The following is a 6002-nucleotide window of genomic DNA, read 5'->3' as shown; positions in this document are numbered from 1 at the left end:
TTTTTTCTATACATCTCTCTACATATCTATTGGTTTTGTTCATCTAGAGAGTCCTAACTGATAGTTTACAACTGTTCAGGAGCTTCCACAATGTTCCCTCTAGAACCTTCATCACAAACATTTATCTGATTTTTAAGATTAGGAAAAAATATTTCAGGGATGCCAACCCATAAATAAAATCCTCTTCTTTCAAAATGTCTAAAATTAGCTTTTCTTTTTCCTTCATATTAAAAGCAAAATTTTGCCTACTCTTAGTCAAAACCAATACTTCCAGACTGTTTTCTGTAACGTCAACAATTTTCTATGTGTTTTAAAGAAATGTTATATTTGAGGGAACAGCAGTTAGCACAATGGCTATGTTGCTGGACTCCCACGTAGTCGACCATGGTTTTACTCCTGGCCCCAGGACCTTAAAAAAATTATGCCAGGCGTGTGTGCATGCATGCCCAAAATCCCAAGAGGAAAATGGAGGAGAAGGGATTGTGGCATGGCCACCCCCCAGAGAGTGATTTCTCGCTTTCTGTCTCTCTGTCTCTCTTTCTGTCTTTCTGGCAAGCACACATGCCCTATAGCAAAATCCTCTCAAAAAAAAAATTGAAAAAAAAGAAAAAAATGTTATATTTGGTTACTGTTTCTTGAAAAACTGTTAAAAAAAAAAAAACCATGATAATTGAGGCCAGTAGGTGGCATGGTGACTAAGGCACTGGACTCCCACGTGGTTGACCATGGTTTTACTCCTGGACCCAGCACCTTAAAAAAATTATGCCAGGCGTGTGTGCATGCATGCCCAAAATCCCAAGAGGAAAATGGAGGAGAAGGGATTTCAGTGTGACTATCACCCCGGGAGTGATTTCTCAGTTTAGCTCTCTTGCACACACATACACCCTGTGGCAAAAATATACCAAAAAAAAAAAAAAAAAGAAAAGAAAAGTAAATAAATAAAGTTGACTTACAAATTTGCTTTGATACTTTCATAGTGTTGAAATTTCTTTCAGGGCCATGGTAGAGAAAAAAACATTGAATGATAACTAATTGAAGCTAGAAGCCAGTTCTGTCACCAAGCATCAAACACCAAAACAATATGTGCAGAGGGGAGAATATTTTTATAGGCGATACCAATTTTCTATGGCTACTGAAGTGAATTACCACAAATTTGCTAGATTAAAACAAATAAATATGTATTCTCTCACAGTTCTTTAGGTGAGACTTCTGATGTCAGTATTACTGGGACATGATCAAGATCTTAGCAGGGCCACATTCTCTCCTGAGACTGTAGGGAAGAAGCCATACCCAGTTCTTCTAGCTTCTGGTAGTTGCAGCGTGTCTTAGCCTGTGACTACAACTTCCCAAACCTCACGGCTGAGATCTTCAAAACTCTCAGTTTTGTCTACACATTTTTTTGGGTGTTTTACATTTTCCTCTGTCTTCTTCTTATAAAGATACTTGTGATTGTATTTAAGATCCACCTGAATACTGCAAAAATACTTCCTCAATCTCACAGTCTTAGTCATGTCTGAAAGACTCTCTTTTCTTAGGACTTAAAACCTTGTATCTTTAAGGGGAAAGGGATGTCATTATTTCATTATGCCGCCTGTCAAACCAGTCACACCTTTCTTTATGGGAAAAAAATCTTTTCTATTTTAAGTAATTTTTTTTTTTAGTTTCATTGCTGAAAATATTGGGTCATCAGAAAAGTCATGATGCATTGTTTTGCATCGAGAAACGTAGAAAAATATGTCATGACTTTTCTGACAACCCAATAATTCATATTCACAAATTAATGAATTCTTACTTGGTGGACATGACCAGGAGGAGAGATAGGTATTTATTCCTCCTTCAGCTCAAATTGAAGAGGAAGAGATTTGAGTTAAGGACTAGGATGGCTTATTTACATTCTTTTGAAGTATTCCTGCTCAGTGGACTGGTGTGTTTCCTTCAGGAAAAATCTAAAAGACTAGTGACTCAAAAGGAAAGTGAATGAGTATTCAATTATTAGGTAGAATTCCCCTGCATACTTAGAGTACAAGGGTAGAGAATGAAGAATGAGATTCCCATAGAGAAAATGTTTACCTTATATGTCAGATGGATGTCTAAAAATGAAGGAGAGAGAGCTTTTGAGATTGTCCTCCAAGAACTGGAGACCAAAAAAAAAGTCTTAATGACAAAAAAAAAAAAAAAAAAAAAAAAGCATATTACTTAGAGGTGGGGAGGGAGTCATCTCAGAAGAATTTACAAAAAATCTTCGAGATTGCATCACATTTTAACAAGTTCCAAGACTGAAAGGGCAAAAGCAGCACTTGAAAGCATAAGCCAAGAAAGAACTTTAGTGTTTATTTCCCACTCCCTCTTTCAACCTCCAGCCTTAGAAGATCACAAATTGAATATAAGTAGGACTAAGAGGAAAGAAAACATAAAATAACCCAACTAATTCACAAAAGACGAGCTAATTGGGTAATTAATTTGGCTGAATTTGATGACACTAAAGAGAAATTGAAGCAATTAGATGTAATAGATTGTTTTGAATTTCTAATCAAAGGAAACACATTTGTATGCATAGATAATATTTTTTAAGAAAAATTTTGTTCATAAGTTAAATCATGTATAAAAGGGAGTTTGGATTTTGTTGAAAAGCCGTCTTGGTTTAGTGACCAATATATTAGATTTTCACATTCATGATAAGTAATCACTTAAAAAAAATTTTCTGAACATGTGTTATATTCCTATGCCATTTAACTCCCTATTAGTATGTAATTAATGAAAAATATCACTATTTGTATTTGTGTCCAGCAATTTTTAATCTATAAGAAAATTATAATTATACAGCCAGAGGTTATAGACTAAATTTCAACACTAATATGTTTGAAGGTCCCATGAAACTAATACTTACACCATTCAATATGAGAAGTTTGTTAATTTCTAAGGAAATCCATTACCATGTAGTTTTTAATAGAGTTGTTGCAGTTACTTCACAAATAAGATCATAGACAAACGTGATCAAGTGCTTTCTATTCATATGCTCTCTCAAGGACGTAATTTATTCCCACAAATAACCGTGTGAAATAACAGCACAACACATCACTGTTAACCATCACACGGCCAGAGGCTCAGGCTTTTAAATTGAGTTGCTGCCCAGCTGCTCAATCGAAAATTCATAGGGCATAAAAAAGAAAAAAAATATTGAAAGAGATCTCAAAATATGGTTACCTCCTACTGGTAATTTTTTTCTTTGCCACTGTACTATATATTAGAGCTCGTGTCTAGCATTTAAGAAGTTGCAGCTACATTCCATTATCAAAGACATATTTGTTAAAACATGAATATAAAAGGATTTGTAATTGAAGCACAGCTTTGATATATTTAATAGGATGTAAAACTGCCACCCTATTTTAATAGGCAATGTTTTATGTGCATTAGCAGTAATATAATAATGCCTCTTCCGTGTGCTCTTGCCATTAGCACTTTTTCCCTCCCTTTCTTTTAGTTAATCTTAAAACTTTAATGTAATCCAAACACATTAACATCTTTCTCTCCCCCTCACTGTTCTTGAACAGAAGGGAGTTTTGAAACTAACTTTCCATAATTGAAGGATAGTTACTGTATGACTCCATCTTCAATGCTTTCCCTCTAATTCTGTCTGCCCAGGATTCAGATAAACTCTTTCCAGACCTAGACATGTTTATGGCCACTCTACATGCTGGTCTGGAGCAATGAAGGAAATGAGAAAGGTCTACAATGCAGAAATTGATGGGGAATGAATTTCATGCATTTGAGAGAAATTGTATTCTCTTATGTACTATTAGGCCAACTTGCCTAATGGCACTAAGTTAAAATTAGAAAGCAGTTACTACACCATTGTTGTATGACTTAATAGAGAGAGTTACTGACATTACAAACATTCAGTATCATCTCAGGTTTTCTTTTTTTCATTTTCTCCGTTTTGAAAAGTTTAGACTGCCTTACTTTCCTTAAACATTCCAGTATATCTTTTAACATTGTCCTTGAAAAAAGTGGCATATAGAAAGATTTCAAAAAATTAATCATGAAAATGGGAATTACCTCAGTAATATTCCAAAAAATTAATCATGAAAATGGGAATTACCTGATCAAATTCCCCAAAAGTAATAGTTTTATCTGCGTCTAAATACACACACACACACACACACACACACACACACACACACACACAGAGTTAAGTAATAGCAATACAGAAGGAAAATATCTAGCCTTCAGGTACGAGAACTCTGTATGGTTTAATGGTCTTGGAATCTGAGCTTCAGAAACTACATCTCAAATGTAATATTTTTACGTTCTTCCAGGAATAATTTTGGTACTCGTTTAATTATTTCCATAATAGATGAATCAGAGATAGTGAACTCAAAAGACTATCAGATAGGTTCTCCTATTTAATTCTAATAAAAATTAGGGATTAATTAGTCATTTTGAAATTATTTCATAAATTAAAGAAGAGTCTAAATCTCTTGGGAATAATTCACTATTGAGACTGTTCCAAAGAAACACAATCATGGAATTGGAATTCCCAAGGACATTTGAATATGATTGCTGCTCTAAAAGTTTACTTTATAAGGAGTTTACTATAGTTAAAAGGGTATATTTAAACATGGTTGTGTACCTCCTAAATTTCGTGTCTATCAAATTTAAGCTAAATTGTAGTTGTTTATATTAAACTACATTGCTTATCAGTAGCAGTGAAATGTTGTCTCGGTGTGAAATTGAAAGTTTAAAGCTATTTCATCTAGGCCATATTATATATGAATTATAGAAAACAAATATCAAATTTTGTTCATTAAATAAATTTTTAGTATCTTTACATACTCACTGCTACATTTCAGACAGATATAGAAAAAGGGAGAGGCGAGCAGCTTTAATAAGGACGATATTACAGGCTTTTTATAAAGTACATATCACACTTTCTTACAAGACTAAAATTGGCTTTTAATCAATAGATTCCTCTCCAATGCATTGGCCTTCATTTCAGTTTAAACACTTAAAATAGATATTTCCTTATTTCCATTCTATGATTTCTATTCTATAGTGATTTATTGAGTAACATTGAATGCCCTTTATATTTGGTAATATTTGTGGGATAATTAAATTCCATGGAAATGCATACATATGTGAATTTTTACTGTTATTTTTAGGCCAAATACTATTTTTAGATAGATGATACAAGTATAGATGAATAAATAAATGACTGAATGACTAGGGATCTAAGAATTAGGCAGACAAGTCATCTTGTCAGTTAAATGTTTAATAAAGGAGTTTACAGAAAGAGACAAACTCTTGGGTGTCTGGAAGTCATGCATACTTCTGCATTCTGCACTTCCAAAGAATATGAGAGGAAGGGATTGCAGCATGGACAGCCCCTGGGGGGTGATTTCCCACTTTCTCTCTCTCTGTCTCTGTCTCTCTGGTAATTGCATCCACCCTATAGCAAAAATCTCTTTCTCAAAAATAAATGTATGCATGTATACTGGATACAGCAGGAGGTTGTAAAGGGACATACAGGTACAGAGGAATTTTTGAATGCCAACACCATGGTGAGTATGATCGGGACCTAACACTCCCCTGAATAAGGAACAGGCATGTTAACTCTAACAACTTTGGCTACTTTCTGGCCTGCAACTGTACCCAGAGGGTACCCACAGGGGTCAGGTCAGTCAAGATCGTAGATCGACTTTAATGGAGTCATTTTGGTTCTACCACAGATGTGATATAAAAATTGTGGCTTTATAGTCAGAAAGTATTTTTAAAAGAAAAAGAATAACTTTTTTCAAAGAAGGAAAATGTTGTGTGGGTTCTTATCTCCAATAATCCAAGTGTTTTAAAACTGAGTTTCTGAAATACAGATTCTAAAATTTTGAATTTTATGTGTTAATAAACAAGGAAGTGATATGATGTTAGAGAAAAATGTACAGGTTTAAAGTCAGAAAGCACATAATCTACAAATTTAAAAATACGTATTTGTATCAGATAAACTTAGC

The sequence above is a fragment of the Tupaia chinensis genome, unplaced genomic scaffold, assembly GCF_000334495.1.
Source record: "Tupaia chinensis unplaced genomic scaffold, TupChi_1.0 Scaffold000687_1, whole genome shotgun sequence".
NCBI lineage: Eukaryota > Metazoa > Chordata > Mammalia > Scandentia > Tupaiidae > Tupaia > Tupaia belangeri.
This window is presented reverse-complemented; position numbering follows the sequence as displayed.